Source organism: Heloderma suspectum, chromosome 1 (assembly GCF_057233095.1).
Source record: "Heloderma suspectum isolate Gila_16-S chromosome 1, 16-S_ref, whole genome shotgun sequence".
NCBI lineage: Eukaryota > Metazoa > Chordata > Lepidosauria > Squamata > Helodermatidae > Heloderma > Heloderma suspectum.
This window is the reverse complement of record NC_139458.1, coordinates 178393698-178413537: the sequence shown is the minus strand read 5'-3', so window position 1 is coordinate 178413537 and position 19840 is coordinate 178393698. Positions and strand designations below refer to the sequence as shown.

The following is a 19840-nucleotide window of genomic DNA, read 5'->3' as shown; positions in this document are numbered from 1 at the left end:
TACTGTCTCAAGTTTAACCACAGTTTATGGTAATTAACAAATATGCAAACCAACTGAATTAAGAGACACCGTAATTGTTGGAAATTGAATCCAAGCAGCAAAGTATGAGAATAATTCAATTAAGGCCAGAGTCTCAACACGAGAGCAACCAAAAGACTTGCCCGCTACCCCTCAGTTTGGTTCCATGTCTCGTTAGTAACATATATTACTACATATAGTAATATGTAGCTCTGAATTATGCTGAACACATTCCTTCTAATGCCAATGTTGGCAGCCAGATATGGGGCAGTGAGGCCACGAGAAGGAAGTCTTACAGTGTTTACAGTGACCTCATATGGTTCAGACCTTAATACAGTCCTGAGATGATATGGGATTGAACTATTCAGAGTAGAGCTGTTGTTTGACAGCCACCACAGCCCAAGCCTATGCATGGATTTTATGCCACCAGAAGCCACCTGGAATAGCATCTAAAATTACCTCATGCTTTGTCAATATAAAGACTGCATAATTTCTCTCTGTGATCCACCAGCAAAAGGACCCCATGTGCTTCAACCAGGATGGAAAACACTTCTGAGAATAGCTGGACTTTATATTCCCCAAATGGAGGATCCAACATCTCTCCCTCCACCCTTCTTTCCAGCGTAACGTAGGGCAGCAGGTTCTTGCAACCACCACATATCCTGCTGACCTGCAGACTCCTCTTCCCCCACTACACCCTGGGACTAGTCTGACCTTGCACACAGTGACCTGGTTCACACTACACAGCATGCCGTGGGTTATTTAACCAAGCGGGGATTGAATATGCAAAATGGCGGCCACACATTCCCCACACACACTGCAGCCTCACTGTGGATGGGCTGTTGTGTCATGGAACCAGCCCAATGTGACTTCACAACTAGTCACCTGGATTTTATAACATCTTGCCTGATTAAGAGATCTGAGAATCTCAAAAGCTTGCACATTTTTTTGGTTGGTCTAATAACATTACAACAACACCGATTATGGAAATCTTTAAAGTAGTGTGTGCTTTAACCCAAAGCAAGAGGGAGAAAGTTTCAGATTGTATTTATCTATCCTTGATAAGTAACTTGCATACTATTCTTTTGGCCAGTCAAAAGTTTTCAAAATAAGAAACGGAAACATCCCCAATTTTTCAAGAGCAGTAAGAGTTGAAAATGTATGCAGCTTTCCCTATTATTCTTTTTAAAAATATGCCACATGCCTAACAAGAGAAAGGAGTTAAGTGTATAATACAGGTTTGGCTACCTGAAAGCACTTGAACCTGCTCTTCAAGCTATATTTATCATCTCGGAACACAAGCTTTCACCTGCCAATGGAGACATAGCTGGAGGCTGGTTTCGGTGATAGCTTTGGGCTGATCCAGCCTGCTACATTAAGCAGAGTAAGGTTACACCTGTCTTCCCCTCTGACTACGCATGCCAGCCCTGGACATCTGAAGTTGGTTTACTTGGGTGAAATGAAATGCCTTTAAGTAGCCCTCAATCACACAGTCGTGTACTTGGATTGTCCAGAGAACTGCCTAAGTGATTAAAGCCTATGGATGTTGGATTTTATGTGCTTGGATTGATTTCAGACATGTCATCCCCACATAAACAGTGGGGGTGATAACAAATGCAACCCTGCTCCACTGTATGAGGTGGGATGGATTAGCCCAAAGATACTGCCTGAAATGGCTCTCTATCTGAAGCAAGCCACATTTTTGAGTGACTTTTCAGAAGTATCAAAGCTACCCCTAACCATTTTTGAGAGAGAACCCCTTTTTCACATTAAGACTTATCTTATGCTGAAGTGAAAGGGGGAGGGAGAAGAACTGGATCTACCATGAAAAGTTCAACTCCTACCATCTGATAACTTTGATGTTCCCTAGCTGTTTCAGATGTCTATTAAGTTTTTATTTTAGCCAAAGGCAAAATGCAAAAACTTCAGATTGGAAGATTTTTTAGAATTCAAAGCAAATAACATAAAGCTGGAGTAATTTATACCTAATCAAAACCAGCAAGTCTTCAGATTTTTAGTAATTAAAAGCTTTTCATAGCTGGTGTGTAGAATAAGATTCAGACCTTTATTGTGCAGTGCATTTAAACTGAGAGTTTGGTGTAAGTTTTCCCCCTCTCCTACTTTTTTTTTTTTTTACACTTATGGGCAGCAGAAAGGTATGCCACACAAAATGTTTCGCAAGTATCCTAAAAGCAAATATAGTTCCCAACAGACTACCTCCAGCTATAAAGTTCTCATTCACGTACAATCCTGCGCAAACACACCTCTTTGTAAGGGCGTTTCTGGTCTTACCAACATGTTCCAGCTTCTCTCCTGAAAGATTTGCATTTATCTAAAACAACCAACACAGAGAGGAAGCTTCCTTTAGCTTCCTTTTTATTTAGCTAGCAAAATGAAACTTTGAAATGCATTTTTTTAAATTCTCATAGTTCATTGGTCAGTGATGTATTTGCTTTCCTTCCCCTCCTCCCTCCCAATCCCTTTTCCTTTTGTTTCGTGTCTTTTATATTGTAAGCCTGAGGGCAGGGACTGTCTTAATATTCATCTTTGTAAGGCACTCAGGGAGCCTTTTTCAGTTGAAGAGTGGGGTAAAAATGCCCTAAATAAATAAATTATCTCAGAATTTCTGAAGTTATGTTTGCTTGTTGTATTTGATAGTGAATACAGACATCTCCACACTTTGCTCATATAAGAAACATCAATGAAATTAGGGTCACTTCATATTAGCACCAAAAAATATGTGCTTGCCCACATCTCTATCATACAGATCTCTCCTCGTCAAACACACACACACCGCAGCATGTGTTCAACTAATGTCCAAAATTACTCATTAAAGGAAGGCTCGGGATGCAACTTAAATCTATATTGTATACTGAAGTAAGTGTGCTTATACACAATCTCTCTGAATAAGTCTCTGAGAGGAGCATCATGGTATGTTAAAATCACACTTTCACTTCAAGTAATGTAAAAGTAACACTGTTTCTTATGCACATTATTAACCCATCCAACAGAGTACAGAGTCAAAATGTTAGACGAAAGAACGCACATATTACAATAAACCAACTTAAAGTAGCCTTTTTGAAACATTTTAAAACACCCTATTGACAAACTACAGTGGGCACCACACTAATAAAAAAAACTAAAGACACATTACTCTTGTCTGCAAGAATCATGTCACAGGACATATGCTAAAATGCCATCACATAGCACAGCATGGGATAAATTTGCCACTGGATGACATATAACAATGCAAAATGTTTCAACCTAATGAAGATCAACACCCTGTGAGAAATGAGAGGCCCTTGCTGACATTCTTGCTGACTGCAGATGTGCAAACAGGAGACTCAGAACAACAACGACTTTGCGGAATGCCATTATTATGGCAGTACATTTTCCTGTTTTTCCAAAAGCCCTGCAGGGTGGACTGAGCAGGAGAAAGACCCAGAAATAGAGAGGTAGAGCTCAGATCTGCCTGCTTCTCCGCTTCCACAACCCACTGCCACCCTCAATTCCACCTTGACTCTTCCGCAGCTAAACTGAGAACACTCCAGGACCATGCTCCATAATTATTCCAAACATCAGATATGCCATATAATTACACGAGCAGAGGATTGTGGGGCATGTTCTGTTGTACACACTCAAATGACTGGGGAGCCAGCCAAAGCAATTCAGAAGGTGCTCTGGAAAAAGACTCCAAAACATATTACGGATATACTTTTTGCTCCCATTCTATAAGGTACCAGGGAGGAAGGAGAGAGCAGTCCCCAGAGCCTTATCTCCTGCACTCTGGCTCCTCAGAAGGCCAACTAAGTCTTATGGATCAGGTGTGCCCACTAGGTTCCAGTTCCAGCCTGAAGAGAGTCAGTTGACCTTCCAGCTTTAATACTGTGATAGTTATCTCTACAAGCTGATTTGGATACACCAGGCTCTCTAAAGCATTAACTGCAAAGCCAGCTCCTCAGTCTCATTTCTACAAGCAGCACCTCACTTTGGGCTTGTTTTTGACCACATCTCTTGCTTCTGATCCTTTGATCCTTGTCTGCCAGATCTGCTGCCTGACCTTCAGCCTGTCCATGATCACATCTCTGACCCTTCTGATTCTTGGCTGACACCCTCCAGCTTCTGAACCGTGGGGTCAAGATCAGGACTACCACACACATGGGGGGAAGTTTTAATCCTTCCCACCCCCCAACCACTTCCCTCACAATGTTTCCCTCAGCAGAAGCTTTCTTCTCTCTTTTTTTTTTTTAACAGCCACATGGGTAGAAGGGGACAAATTTCAGAAAGAAAATGGAAGGGGAGAGAAGGATTAATCCTCCCTGCCCTGCATGCATATTTTGGAGTAGAGGGCAAGCTGCATCCTATGTAATCAATGCCAACATGTACTTTGACTCTCAGCGTCACTTGCAGGGAATGGTTTTATGAAGCTTTTCTCTGCACAGTGAAGCCCATTCCAAGAAACTACTAATGGGGGCAATTTGATAACTCCATGTATCAGATTTGGGCAACCAGGTACCTAGCTTTCCCCCCCATGATTCGCCACCCATTCCCTTTTTCTATAGATATTCTATCTGAAATCCATATATAAACAAAAGACATAGGGTTAGGTTGAGATTTAATCACACTCAGAGAAAGCCCCATTGAAATCACTGGTACTTAAGTTAGTCCCATTTATTTCAATGGGTCCACTCCAAGTATGACCAATCTGGATCCAGGCCATAGTCTAGCAAAATGCTGTCAAATAAAAAACATTATTACAAACACTCCCACTCTTAATTGGCTGAAAGATATTGAAATATTTTTTCAATATCTTGAAAATTTTTAAGATATTAAAGTGCACTGAGAGTAAAGGTAAAGGTAAAGGTGTCCCCAACCAGTCGTGTCCGACTCTAGGGTGCGGTGCTCATCCCCGTTTCTAAGCTGAAGAGCCAGCGCTGTCCAAAGACGCTTCCGTGGTCATGTGGCCAGCATGACTGAACACCGAGGTGCACGGAACGCTGTTACCTTTCCCGCCTAAGCGGTACCTATTTATCTACTTGCAATTTCTTGCTTTCGAACTGCTAGGTTGGCAGGAGCTGGGACTGAAGACGGGAGCTCACTCCGTCACGCAGCACTCGGGTCTCGAACTGCTGACCTGCCGACCTTCCAGTCTGCAGTTCAGCGTCTTAACCACTAAGCCACCGCGGCCCCTGAGAGTTAGCACTGAGAGTACACTGGTGTAAATTTAGTCTTTGTTATTTAAACTGATGTCTTCGAGGAGGGGAATACCAACTTGCACCAAATTTCACTTTGTGTGGAGTCTAGTGCTTTGCTAAGTTACTCAGAAGCTGAGGTAGGGATGGTACAACTCCCTCAACCTTGCAAACATCAAGCCTCCCTGTGGTTTCTCAGTGGTGGAAAACACGTTTCTGACTTTGCAGCTTGCTTGGTACTGCCTGGATTTCTAAAACGAATGTGGGGTCTCATGCCTTCTTGCTCTCCCTTTAAGGATGCAATCCTATGCAGGTTTAGACAGAAAAAAATCCTACAACTTCCAGCATTTCCCAGCCAGCCATGCTGGCTGGGGCATGCTGGGAGTTGTAGGACATTTTTCTGTCTAAACCTGCACAGGATTGCACCCTAAGTCACTTTTTCCAAAGATACTTGGAAATCTTTCAGCAGCTGCTAAATATGTTTTTTACGCAAAAAGCCAAAATCCTACAGCACCAAGAGTTGTACTATCTGCCTTTCAGAAGTAATATAGCTGTTAAAAGTGCTTCCTCATATGCAGCTACAAACAGGCACCTTCAGGACACCCTTGTAGAAAAGAAACAATGGAGGAAAGCCAGAGCAGAGTGAGCCTAGAAAGCTCAGCCATGTAGTACTTCTGCTGAACTTTTCTACCAGAGAAAAGCAAACACAACGTCATCAATGCTGGAAAAAGAGCAACAGGTGGATGGAAGCCAAATACAGTAGCAAATAATACTTTGCAGATGTATTTCAAGGGGACATCATGATTGCTGCCAGTGTTCCCAGTCTGGCACTGTACAGCAAATAACCTCTCAGTCCAAGACACACGTGCTGAGAACAAAAATGCCAGCCATGCAGACTGCACAGCCCACACTAGCCCAAAAATTTGTCCCCATGGGCAGGGAGTAAAGCAAGGGAGCACATGGAATATCCGGAGCACATGGGCTGGGAGACTGGAAGCACCATGAGCATATTCCAGCCTAATATACAAGTAAAGTGTAGATGTGCCTTTAGTACACACTATACTTATCACTCCTTCCAAAATGACTATGGCGTACAAGTCTCCTCTTTCAAATACATAAGCTTCTAACTGGCCAAACTAGACTTGTAAATACTTGCCAAAAGAAGCCAGAGAAGTGACTAAGAATGACATCCAGAAAAGAAATCATTTATAAAACAGGGAAGTTGGTTCTTTCTCTGATGGCTTTTTTTAAAGATTTGGACTGGTTTATTAATTTCAGTTATATTAAGCATCCCTTAAAAAAAAACTCCTTTAAAATAGCAGAATATAATAAAAACATATTGACCAAGTTCACACCACCATGGAGGGAAAATAAGGCACAGTGCCTTATTTTCTCGTCGCATCTGCTGGTTGTGAACCGCCTAATTAGCATAATTACCCTGGCCAGTCATGGGTTGTCTTGATGTCCGAACCCAGTGAGGGTAGGTGGCTGGAGAGGTTTACAAACCACCTTGAAACCGTAGAACATACCATGGGTTTCAAGGTGGTTTGTAAGCCACCCCAGCCAGCCACCTTCACCAGGTTCGAATGTCATGACAAATCGCACTCGGCGAGGGTAATCATGCTAATAAGGCAGCTCATAACCACCATGCATGGAGAAGGAAAATAAGCCACCGTCACTCATTTTGCCTGCATGATCATATGAACCCATCCAGAGTGTCCTGGGGGGTTGAAATGTTCCTCCACTGGTTTCTGAACATTGCCATTCCTGATGACAGATTTGTGCCCATTTATTCTTTTGCATGGAGGCTGGCTTGTTTGTCCTAGTAAGGCACTGCTGGCAAATAATGGCATATCACATTGGAAGATGAGCAGCTCTATGAACCTTGTGTGTACATGTGAGCATGCGTGCAAGCACACATTATATGTATATTAAACACACACATATATGTACATGCATGATTTTTGTTCATAAGATCTATAGGGACAAGTGCACCAGAGGGAATTTTAACATATTATGGATCTTCAGACAATGTGATATCCATGTAAAATCAAAACTGACACGAGCATAATTATCACACACTTAGCAGGTTAATCTCCCCTAACCAAAATGTAGCGACTAGATTTAAGAACTATAGTTCAGGCTGTTTCTATACAAGTAGACCTGTATGTAAGATGTTAATACTTCAGTTTTTAAAATTTAATGCGCTAACAGCATGTTTGGAACATTTGTGCCTTCTCCCATGTTTACACCATATATACTTTCTCCTCCCATAACGGTCATCTTTGTCAGATGCTATTTGATATGACAAAAGTCAGTATCAAAACTACCCTTGATATTACTGCATTAACTTTCCGCAGAAAGCTATGTGAAAGGATACCCTAAAATACCCTATCTCCATAAAATAGAGATACCCTATTTTAAGGTATCTCATATTATCTTCATTTCTTTCAGTGAAGCTCATGAGTACCTAAATGATAAATTGCACATGAGAACAGAATGCAGCTTGAGACAAACATTTGTAAGTTACACAAATGCTGCAAACATTATTACAGCAACATCAAATCATTTCAAATCATTTATAACCTTTTATGCATTTTATGTAACGTACACTTCGCCAGTGTGGTGTAGTGGCTAGAGTGCTGGACTGGGAGCCAGGAGCTCCGATTTCTAGCCCCCACTCGGCCATGGAAGCTCACTGGGCGACTTTGGGCCAGTCAAAGACTCTCAGCCCAACCTACCTCACAGGGTTGGTGTTGTGAGGATAACATGGAGAGGAGGAGGATAATGTACGCCACTTTGGGTTCCTTAAAGAGGAAAAAAGGCGGGATATAAATGTAATAAATAAATAAATAAATAAAAATAGTCCCCGAGAGTAGGTTTAATCTATGCATAGGGAAAACATTATTTACAATTTAAGAAATAACTTCTGTTTGGTTATTTATCCATTCACTGCAGAAACCTAAAATTATAAAGCAAGGTTTCCAGAATTTCTCTTTAAAAGCCATGAAAGAGAAAATCAGAGCAAAGGATGTTAACATAAGGTGCGACAATAAAATTCAGAGATAAGCAGATGAAAGGGGAAAGATGGTAATTTGCTGAAGTAGCACAGATCAGATTCCTTATCACAAACATTTTGTCCCTCCCTGCTCCATCACTGGTATACTTATACATGTCTACTCAGAAGTAAGTCCCATTGAATAGGGCTTGGTCCCAGGTAAGTGCATTTATTTTTCTTATTTCTTATTTATTTCATTCCTATACCGCCCTATAGCTAAAGCTTTCTGGGCAGTCACAACCATTCATAAAAATATGGGAACAGGATTATACAACAATACAACATTATGATAACAACATAGTCTATTTTTTTAACATACAAAACTTAAAACAATTCAGGATGCAATCCTATTGTGGTAGTTGGCAGTGTCTGAAGTCGGAGGCTACTGAGTATCCAATGCAGGGCGGCTGTAGCACAGAGGCGATCCTCACCTCTGTCCTCCGGCCGCCCTGCACCTTTGGCTAGATGGCTGATTTCAGCTGTCTAGCCATGGCTTCGGGGAGTGGGAGGGAAGGAGGCCGGGCGGGGCATAGGAAGCTGCATAAAGCGGCATCTGCAGTCTCCTCCCCACCCTCGGAACCACCCCATTTTTCCCATCTCCATGCTCTGTTCTGAGCATGGGAGACGTAGCCAGTGCGGAGAGAACCACACCGGCTACAAGGGGACTGGGGAGGGGGCAGGGAGCATGGTTTCTGGGAACCACGTTCCAAGCCCTGGCTCTGACCTCGGTTCCAGAAACCGAAAAATCCTATGGCCCACTAGACAGTGTCTAGTGGCCATGGGATTGCTCCCTCAAACAGCTAAAAATAACATTGGTAAACCATTTTTAATAGGGCTATGCAAAATAGCAGACATATACGGCCCATCGTATGTCATTAAACGCCTGGGAGAAGAGGGCAGCCGTAACCTAGCGCTAAAAAGATGACAGTGTCAGCGCCGGCAGGCCTCAGTGGGGAGCTCATTCCACAGTCAGGGGACCACCACTGAGAATTTAGTAAGAGAGCCACTCCTCATTAAAAGGAAAAAGGTAACTGATGAAGTTTTTTCCATTCCCTATTTCATTAACATAACAACACTGAAACAACCTCAGAAAAGTACCCCTTAAATCTCAGGGTCATCCATCAAAGTTTACTCTCAACAATCAATTACAGCCAATTTGCAACAAAATCCTATGGATTTTGTATACTTGTATACTATGGATTTTTGTATTTCCATGTATACTTGGAAATAAACTGAACGATGTTCAGTCAGGTTTATTCCCTATTAAGTGTGTTCATTTTCATAGAGCAGGTTATTCCCATAGAGTGGGTGAACTATACCTACTGTATTCTTGCAGATATTTGGTAAATTTAATAAATTTAATTAATGGGACTTACTTTTGAATAGGTATGTACAGGATTGCACTGTTAATCAATTAAGGCCACAATCTTATGCAGGTTTAGACAGCTACACTGGGGAATTGTGGGACTTCTTCCTGTCTAAACCTGCATAGGATTGTGCCCTAAATCTTGTAACATTACAAATTGCATGCAACCTTTTAGAGTGGAGTATGTTAAATTCCTCTTTAGAAATTACATAAGAGAGCACATATTTAGGAATGAGCCACTTGTTCATTTCATTTTCACTTCATTCATTAATTACATTTCTATACTGCCCAATAACCAAAGCTCTCTGGGCATTTACAAAGATTCCGCACCTGTTCAGCATTTAGGGCAGAGGTGGACAACTGCTGGAGGCTGGGGAGGGAGGCAGGTACCCCTCTGCAGGCCACACTCCATGTGGCAACCCCCAAAAAAAGTTTTTTAAAAAGAGAAAAACACAGGTTTCCTGCCAAAATTCGGCAGCACTCTACTCTACAGTAATCTTTTCAATATCCAAAACATGTAAACAATGTGGGATATGGTGTGGGGGCTGAGGGAACATCACTCGAGTTTGGGCAATTCCCTTCTCCCCCAGAAACTCCTACACACATATGGTTCAGGAGGGCTCTTCAATTCTCAGAGAGGCTTTTCAAGATCATACGTGGTTACAGGGGGATCGAGTGGAGGGGATGAAAAACTTTCCTTCTGTGAACTTCCTTAAGCTAATTTTTCTTAAGATCCAAGCCATGGTATAGAAACAATGAAGAGTAAATGTTTACAGGCTTATATCCACAACCACAAGAAATAGAAACATATGGTTTATTTTTGTGTTACACCTCCAACATGGAACGCTGCTAGAAATCCTTCCCACTTCAGTCATAATATATTACAGCCACACTAACCACATCCCCATCATACAATATCACACACCAATGCAGTCATATGACTAACAATTGCATATGGAGATCTCTACGAGGATCAGCTTTCTGTACGACACTGCAAGCAATGCCTTGCAAGTCAATCATATGAGTTGGTCTCTGCAGCCACCAACTTATCTCCTTTCTGGGTGGAGCAAGTCCAGGGGGATGGGTCTGGAAAAAGTGTATGGCCCCACAAGCAACTGAATAGCCTGGAGGACATGATCCTTCTCCCTCGTTGCTCATACTTATAGCAGAAGATACTCCTAGCCAAGCACAGCCAGGGTTGAAGGTTACCTTTTTCTTATGCAAGACTGTAATCATAGTAACACTGTTATTGAATTATTTTTGTGCTATGAGACATATTGCAGTGGTTCCTACTTGGATGGATGGCTCCAGAAGGTGGTGCTTGGGAAATATTGCTCGGCCCCATGGATTCTCCAGCATGGGGTTCCTCAAGGGTTGGTTTTGTTCCCCATGCTATTCAACATCTACATGAAATCAATGACTAGGGTCATCTGGAGTTTTGGAGTGCGCTGCCATCAGTATGCTGATGACATGCAGCTCTCCTTCTTACCTTCATCAAGTGAGGCTGTGGATATGCTAAGTCAGTGCCTGGCTGAGACAATGGATTGGATGAGGGCTAATAAATTGAAGCTCAATCCAGACGAGACTAAGATGCTGTTAGTGGGTGCTTCTTCTGACTGGATGGAGGATGCTCAACCTGTTCTCAGTGGGGTTGCACTTCCTTTGAAGGAGCAGGTTTGTAGCCTGGAGGTTCTCCTGGAGCCATCTCTGTCACTTGAAGTTCAGGTGGCCTCAGTGGCATGGAGTGCCTTTTACCAGCTTCAGCTGGAGGCCCAGCTATGCCCCTATCTGGAGGGAGGATAACTTGGTTTCAGTAATCTATGCTCTAGTAACCTCCAACTTAGTTTACTGCAATGCACTGTACATGGAGCTGCCCTTGAAGACTGTTCATAACCTGCAACTTCTGTAAAATGTGGCAGCCAGATTAATGACAGGGACCAGAAGGTCTGAGCATGTAACACCAATTCTGGCCCGCTTGCATTAGCTACCTGTATGTTTCCGAGCCTGATTCAAGGTGCTGGTTTTAACCTATAAATCCTTACATGGTTCACACCACAATACCTGATGGAGCGCCTCTCCCAACCTGAATCTACCCAGACACGACAATCAACATCTGATGCCTTCCTCAGAGTGCCACCTCCCCACTGAGGCCTACCTGGTGCCAATACAGTCATCTTTTCAGTGCCAGGTTAATACTGCCCCCTATTACCAGGCATTTAATGGCATATGATGGGGGAATGTAGCTCAGTTGTCTTTAGCAGGTCTAGCATTTTACTTAAATTGTTTTTAGAGGTTTAAATTGTTTTAAATTTTGTAAATTGAAAATTTATGCTGTACTTTATTATATTGTACCTGTGGTTTGTGATTTTGTGAATGGTTGTGAACCGCCCAGACAGCTTCAGCTACTGGGCGGTATAGAAATGAAATAAAAAATAAATTCCTGTGGAAAATCAACATACAAATTAAATAACAAAATAGGACCTGCAACAAAATGTTGCAGTGTGGAGAGTGCCAGCCGGCCATGTCCCTTTCAAGGATAACAAAATCCATTTTCCCTTCTCCCCAGTGGTTTCCAACACACACACACCACTCTGAACAGACACTCAGCATTCTGTGGCCACTGAGCATGCTCAGTCTCCACTGGGCAGCTTTTGGGGGGTTTTGCCTTAGGGATTTTTATTTTTTTTTTTAAATTCTGCAAATCTTGGAGTTACCCCGAGTCTGCTAACATCTGCCTCTTGTGTATGGATGGCACCATCCTGGCACTCAGAGACTGGGTTTTCTATTAGTATTATAATATGAGCAAATAGATGCCATTCACTCGGGGGGGGGGGGCAGAATGCTGCACCTGATGACACTGTGGAAATGAGGATAAAACTTGCCCTCTGTCCCTGACACTGAAGTATCTAGGTTTGGCCCTGCTAAAGTGACCTATGTCTACAAATACATGTTATTGGTGAATAAATATGCTATACAGAGTTCTAAGCAGGAATGAAATAGGGACCCGGATTGTCCCATTTTGCCTAATCAGTGGATCACTGCTTTGGCATCTATGCTTGTCACATCTATAGATCTTACACTGTGTCTTATTCAGCAAAAACTTTTGCTTTGTGTCTATTGGACAGCGCAACGTCTCTTTAATAAGGGATTGTGTAATTCAGGTAATTGCTGGCAACGCAATTCAGCTAATGCTTCTTTAAAACATATGTTTGGACAATGTCCAGTAGCAGCTTCTTTCTGGGAGGACGTTATTATACGGATAAATATTGTACTGTCTTTAGTATTCGCTGATGTATGTGCTCTCTTAAATTATTTACCTGCTTCTTGGAAATTAACGAATAGTCAGTGTAAATGGATTTTCTGTGCCATTTTGACACCTAAAAGACTGAAAATACAACACTGGAAGGATAAATGCTCATCTCCTATAATGAAATGGATTGAAGACCTTACAACGCTTTCAGTATTTGAATGGGTGGCATTTAGATGCCAACTTCAAATGAATATTTAGATATCTGTTCTGCTTTTGTTGAAGCATATGTATAATTGCTAGGAAGCTGTATTTTCATTTATATATATGTATTTCATATGTATTCATTGATAGAATATAAACAAATCAGTGTCTGTATTTTTTCATATATATATATATATATATATATATATATCTTTTGTTGACGTTTTACAATAAAAAATTATTTCTAAAAACGACACTGGGATCTGGCAGAGAACCTGCCTCGGTGCCTCTGTATGCAGAGCACAAACACACACAATAACTCCTGACCAACATTCTGTGCAATATACAAGCTCCCACACTGTAATAATGACAGCCACTTTGCTAGTCATATATAAATGGTTGTTTGGCCATTTCACACCTTTTCCATTTGGTCACTTCCAGAAGTGTGCCATTACCTTCAGAAAATCTAGTGACCACATTTTTAGTTATCCACCAACCCCTTTCTAAGTGTAGACTGTCAAACAGTGTTCAAAACATTGTTTTTAAAATTTGAACTCATGTTGTGTTAACTAGGAAGTGGCTTGCTGTACATAATCCAGAAGGATATATTTACACAATATGAAATTCCATCTTTAATACATATACAGTTCAGTACAGATTCCTCAGCTGACTTTAAAGTGATGCCCTCCAACTCAAGAGTTGCCATAGCTTCAACTGTACAAGACTCCAGTTAGACACAAAATGTCTCTTTCCTACAGGCAGTTATGGGAAGTTAGCAAGCTTGGAAAAAAACCAAGTATGCTTTGGCTCTGCAGTGGACCTAATTTATCATCATTTGGACATTCCAGCGGTTAGCTAAACCAAGAAAGCAGAACAACTGGCACTTTATAACGTCAAGCAAAGTAAAGCTCCATATGCACTGCCAAAGTTATATGCTTGCCTTACATACTGACAACAATTCTCACATTTAGCTATTTGCTCTCCTATAACAAATCAGGTTTCAGAAAATACCATGACATCCAGTTGCCCATTACTGATACTCACTCACAGCAATTAGGAAGTCTCAGAGTAGTTATGTATCTGGCAACAAATTTTTTAAAATCACAAACAAACCTTCAGCGGAAATTCTGAAGGATGTAAGATACCGTATTTATTTCCTTTACTACTACAAGCTGGATATTATGCTAGGGTTTTATTTTAAAGGATGCAAACAAAACATTTTGGCTGACAGAGGAACTTTGGAACAACTGATATTCACAGTCGAATCTGCTCCCAAGACTTTTTAAATGGAATGGTTGAGTACAGCATATTTATAAATACTATAATGAGTACCTTCCTAGCAATTGCAAATTCTTTTGCTCCTAGCAATCAAAAGAAGCCTGCTATTAGAAAGAAATATCAACTTTCCCATTAGTAAAATGGTTAGTCTTTTGCCAAGCAGGAAGATTTTCCTTCCTAAATATACTATTGAAGTGCCACTTTGGCTGCTGCCACACGGCAGGAAGAGATGGAGAAACAACAGCAAGGACAACACAATTATAGTGAAATCCTATACATGAGTTCAATGGGGCTTACTCCCAGGTAAACAGGTAAGACTGCAGCTTTTAATCACACTGCAATGCTTTTGGCAACTGATTTGGATTTTTAAATGTCCATTTTTTCAGTGTCACCAAAGATTAGTTTATGCACCAAACTATGCATAATTTAATACTATACAAAAAATATAGTTCGTCTCACATAATATATTGGACACTTTTTGCACTGGTGCCCAAAATAAATTTCAAATGGCTGCCATTTTGTAATTCCTCAACCTAATATTTTAAAACCCTTTGGGACGTGTTAGGCTAAATATTAGCTTGCCTTCAAAACTGATTAAATGGTGTGGTCACTTGAGCAAGTTTATGCTGGTAAGGAGTTAGCATCACCCATCCTGGCTGCTACCTTTGGTTTTAGGGTCAAAGCTAAAGGGTACCACTTAAGTATAGAGAGATTTAGATTCAGCAGGTTTAAAAACAATTACTTTTATTATTATTTAAATTTGTATATTACTCAACTGGCAAACACACTCACACCAATGCCCCTTGAATACCCTAAAAACCTGGGAAATCTCCCTGATTAAATCTAAGTCCCCATCTTCTCATCTCCATTATCCCCACAGTTTTGGATATATTTACATCAGATCCATTTTAATATTAGGAAATACCACCAGTGACTATCACCTTTTCACTGGTAATGTATACACAACAGGAGTAAGTGACAGGAGCCACAGCTATACGCGACACAAAAGAAAGCACAATTAGTAGCCTAAACAATACTTCAGTATTAGGTAGGGAAACATTCCCTTACAAGTATTAATACTAGGGCATTGGTGGCAACTCTATGTATTGAGAGCTAGCCTTAGACTGAGCTGCAAACCACAGAGTCCCCAGTTCAACTCTCACTAATAAACTCATTAGGCAGATTTAAACAACTTTTTTGGTCTCAACTCAGCTCCTCATTTGCAGTCTGGAGATAAAGGTAACCTACAGGGCTCTTTTAAAGATTACTGAGATAATATATGTGAAATATTTTAAACACTCAAATGTACGAATGCAAATGCTATGGATTATTATTTAATGTGACTAATTTGCTACCAATGGTGCGCAAACACCTTTGGCTGTGGAAAGTTTTCACATGCATAGCAATGTTATTACTACTGCTAAACTGCTGTGATGCTCCATTACGTATATGTTCACAACTGAATTTAACAACACTGCTGTTGCAATACTGTAAAAAAAATTGGTTGGGATAGAAATCCTCTCTGCGCAGATAAGGCCGTCTCTCCCTTTCCCTCTGGCAAGATACAGAAAACAGGAAGTGATGTATCATGAGAAATAGTTCAAAATGATTTACAAACAGTACAAAGTTAAACCAGTATACAAAATAATGTTTGTATACATGCTGTCCACTGTACAATAGACATGGATGAAACGCCATACAAATAAGAACCATAGGGGCTAGAAGAGGCCTGGACATAGCCTAATCTAAACTGCTGCATATCCAAACTACTGTGTACCACAAGTAAAAAGGAAGAGTGAGCAAGGTGGGTATCTACAGAACAAAAACTAGACTTAAAGAGCACACCCAAGTCGTTCAAGCTAATGGACTGTTCTACAATACAGAAGAACAACAACAAAAGAAGTTGTTTTGATTACTTTCTAGATCAGACCTGGTCTGAATAACTCACCAGTTCTTAGAATAAGAAAGTGACTAACTTAGCCATTCCTCCCTTTTTCACATACTGTCACAAAAGGTTTCCCCACGCTTTTCTGGCTAGCTCTGTCACACCCAACCCTTCTAATTCTTAGGAAATACATCAACTAAGGCAAGGACATGCCATCTGACTCTGTACCCTGTTTACACCTCTCTCTTCAGTTAGAGATGACACTCATTTGATAAAAAGCGTTTTTTGTGTGCATCGCAGAACAAAATTTCTGTCCCTGGTTTTTCTACACACAATGAACAAAGCCATCATTTCTACATCAGGCATCTTTAATGCCAACGGAATATTTGAACTTATCTGGAAAAAAAAAAATAAACATGTCTGTCTCCCCATCTGCCAAAATAATTCTTTCATCTTCTCATACAAAAGTCTGGAACATTCGCATTTTATAACAGCATTGCTATTGAACACTTCCTTTCTTTGGACATCCAAGCGTAATCTCCCCAGTGACAGACAGCCTCCAAATGTCTATTTTTCCAGGACAGTCAATATATTCATTATTTCCACCTCAGTCCCATATCCTATCCCCAAGTGGGATGTACGGTCCAGACCGCCACTATCAATGTTTAACTCAGAAGCTTCTCTTTCTGATATTAAAACCCTGCCCCCTAATCTCAGCTGTGTTGGGATGGGTAGTGGCTACTCAGTAGTGACAGAAAAGACACCCTGCACATGCTCAGAAGCCCTCTTCATTAATTCTTCACACATTCAGTGCTGAACTCTGGACAGAATTAAGCCATGCTGCCAAACTCTCTCTCACAGATGCTTCACACGTCATGACTTTCCAACGCGGACATCACTCCAGTATACAAGCACGCGCGCGCACACACGCACACACGCACACACACACACACAAACCCTACCCCCACCCCACACACACACACACCCCATCTTGCACAATTAACAGACAGGTCTACTTTCCCCATCAGTACCCATAGCAAAAGGACATATGTGCATCTATCACACGTAACTGCATCCACAGTTTTCCTATACAGAAACGATAGCCATTTATGAAAGGCAACATGTGTGAAGGGACCCTTAGAGGCCCATCTCAGAGTGTCAGGCACATCCCACTTCACACATTAAACACCGGTTCCTTTCCTTTAAAACACGGATGCACGCACTCCCCCAGATCTAGCAACGTAGTTTAGGGCTTCGGCCACCCTCTGCAGCCCTGCGTTTCCAGGGCACCCGCCTTCGGCTAGGCCTCCTGGCGACATTCCCTCCCGCCCCACCCGCTCAGACCAGTGGGTGCAGAGCAATCCCCAGAACCCAGGCACTTCTCCTCGCTCCCGCGTGGAAGGCAGGCTTCACGGCTCCAGCACCCCTGCCCCCACGCCCTCCCCCTCGGCCCGGAGAAGCCCCGTCGTCTCTGCCAGCCCCCCGTGCCCACAGCTGAGCTCGACGCCATGCGACTCTCGAACCGCCTTTCCTCGCCTCAGCACGCACCGCACCGCGCACGCATCCCCGGATTTCTCCCCACACACACACACCCCCCGCACCCCTACGGGCGCGCTGCTGAGGAGGAACTGTGCAGCGGGAAGCCGAGGCTCCTCCGAAGGCATGCCCATGCATATTCCCTAGGCGGAAACTTCGGCTCGCACTTTTGTTCCTTCCCAGCTTCCCTTTAAAATGAACAATTAAAAAACAAAACAAAAAAAAAACATCTCCGCAAACGCCGGCCCGGGAGAGCCAGCGCGGGCGCATGGGGGTGCACGGGCGGTGCGGGAAGCGCCGCCGCCACCCCGGGAGAGCGGGCACACTCACCGCCTCCCTGGGAGTCCAGCAGCGCCTCGAAGGCGCTTCAGGGTTTGTCGGTGTGTGTCCCGAGCGGGACTCTCCTAGCAGCGCCAGCCAGGCAAGGCAAGGCAAGGCAAGGCAAGGCAAGGAGGATGAGCTCATTGGAAGCAGGCAGCAACAGTCCCCGCCTTCCGCATTTCTCCCTCAGGCCGCTTTCCCTGAACAGCCAGGCTCACGCTGGGGGAGGGGACGGGAGGGCGCTCCCGGGTTGCAATGTTTCGCAGCTCCCCAGCCCGTGTCTGGGCTGGGCTTAGCCTCCTAAACTCCAGTCAAGCCCCATTGGGCGCGGCCAGCTCACCGTGGCAACCCCATCCCTTTCCTTCTCGGTTCCTGCCCGCGGCTTCCCCTCCCCCTCAGTGGCCAAAGTTCCTGTTGCTTGGATAGAGGCAAAACCATCTGGGACCAATTAGCGGGAAGGGGCTCAGCAGGATTGCAGGGCAAGCCCGGCTGAGGGATCCGGCCTTTGGCATTCCCGCCGCCGCCGCCCCTCTCCCTCCCTCCCGTGATCAACAATGCAAACTAGAAGTCAAAGGCGGGGGAGGGAGAGCATGACGTTCAAATGGATAACCGAGCTACCCGGAGTCAACCAGCAGAAGGGGGAAACATGTCGAACTGACATGTGTCTGCTAGCACTTAATATAACGTTGCTTGCAGGGTGATGATGATTTTTCCCCCCTTTGGTCTCTTCTGCTTTCCGTGTTAAAAGAAAGCAGTCAGTGTGGGGCTTGTTGTAACGGCATCCTCTCTTTTATCTGTGCAGCCCTGTTGTACCTGCGTTATTTGTGCTGCATGTTGCAACCGGCCGTGTGGCAACCTATAGAGTTCACTGCTTCAGTCAAAGTCGCATATTGCTTTTTCTTCCTTCTTTTTAACCAGAGGGGTTTACAGTATCGGAGGACTGTGTAATGGTTGGGATTTAAAAGCAAAGGAAGATGTAAAAGGTTTCACTGATATATAATACGAAAATAAAACCTTTCTTTCATGAAGATTCTTCAGACGTTGTCGTAACATTGAGCTTTTATATTATATTGTCTGTCTTCAAGTGATTAATGGCTGTTGGATTTCTGGTTCTCCAAGTAATATATGTTTTAGTGTATAGTCCTGTACACACTTACTTAGGAGTAAGTCTCATTAAACTCAGTGAAACTTACTTCCCTGTATAGGCCTGTGCTATAAATTCACTTTTTTAAAAAAGAGTAGGCACTTGTTGAAATATTTTTTAATATAACCTTGCAAGCCTTTAAAGAAAAGTGGGTATTTTTTTTTCCAGTCCAGGGCTGCATTCCCTGGGGGGGGGGGGTTATCTGGTGTGTGTGTGTGTGTGGGGGGGTGTCATGCCTGCAGTGGGAGGTCCAGAACCAAAAGTGGTTGAGCTGCCCCATTTCTCTCCACCCTCCTCCCCGCCACCCAGAAGTCTGCCAGCAGTCTGAACTGATCACTTGCAGGCTTGTCCCCACACACCCCTCTTTCATTACTCCATCTATTTTGGCTCACTCCCCTTTCCCGTATCTTTGCTAGAAGTCTGAACTGATCATTGCAGGGGGCTTTCTCCACCACCACCCTCCATTTTTTCCCTTTCATCCTCCTCTCTTTCTAGCTTCCCAACCTTCATTAAATTTGTCCAGAACCTCATGTGGCCCTGGGTCTGTGTGCTGCTCAGTCCTGCTTTAAAGCAAACAGAATTTGACAAATA

The 19840-nt window shown here is 42.9% G+C and overlaps 1 protein-coding gene across 1 annotated transcript in view; it reads right to left on the bottom strand.

Moving 5' to 3' along the window:
* The window catches only part of TANC1 (tetratricopeptide repeat, ankyrin repeat and coiled-coil containing 1), a 178937-nt gene extending 160549 nt beyond the window's left edge, over positions 1-18388 (bottom strand). The window contains exon 1 of the mRNA XM_084811226.1: positions 18115-18388. The gene's annotated coding sequence lies outside the window, so the exon portion shown is untranslated. The remainder of the gene's footprint in view (positions 1-18114) is intronic.
* Between the last annotated feature and the right edge of the window lie 1452 nt (positions 18389-19840).